Source organism: Mercenaria mercenaria, chromosome 1 (genome assembly GCF_021730395.1).
Source record: "Mercenaria mercenaria strain notata chromosome 1, MADL_Memer_1, whole genome shotgun sequence".
Taxonomy (NCBI): Eukaryota; Metazoa; Mollusca; class Bivalvia; order Venerida; family Veneridae; genus Mercenaria; species Mercenaria mercenaria.
In genome coordinates, this window is record NC_069361.1 from 55,916,080 (window position 1) to 55,917,008 (window position 929).

Below are 929 nucleotides of genomic sequence, written 5' to 3' on the forward strand. Positions count from 1 at the left end.
GTTCTGATTATAGCTATACACAGCACAAAGCAGTCACTCAGGTAATATGTGATTTTGTATATATAATATTGAATGTATTAATAGGTTATAATATGAAACTGTTGTAATTTTACATATTACTTATACAAGCTTTTCTGTACATTTCTCATGTACTATCTTTAATTATTATTTTGATTTACGAGGATGAATCATGCACAATATTTCTGCCTTGAACAAGCTTGAATATTTCAAACATTGATTTGATTCAAAACAAAATATGAAACTTTAGAGTTCAAAAACGTGCAAAGTTGGTGTTCTGTTAGCAAGAGCTTAGAGAGAAATGAGAATTGCATATTATATTGCTATCAATATAAACGTTGTTCTTTTATAACATTTGTCCATTTACACTACATATTGCCGACATGCTTAGAGGATAAAGTCGACCATACTTTGCTTTATCTCAGCCAAATACATGATTTTGTGGTTCCTTTGATTTGACTGGTTAATCAGCTCGACCGAAAGCGATGATACTGCTGACTGGTACAGCCAACTCGGCCAATATTAGCATCCGATCTTTGTAGAACATAAACGCTATCTTGATTTTTGAATGCGAATGTTTCAGCAACACCTAGATAGCCTTACTGATATTATCTGATTACATGATATATCATTAATTTATTGTCCTACAGAAACTTCTGATCATCATGAGCTATTAAAATTATAAAGGTAGACGGAAGCGGATTTTAGAATAACTGTAAAATATGAAGTACTGTCGATGGTTGACGTTATCCACGCCGGCGAAGATTTAGTAAACAGGTGTCCATTTCTAAATCAAATAGCGCTCTGCCTTTCGCATTTTAACCAGGCATTTCAAATACTTGGTTGTAGATGAGTGCCCGCATTGCAACTTGACCTGTTGACCTTAGTTGGAACAATTTAAAAACAAACAG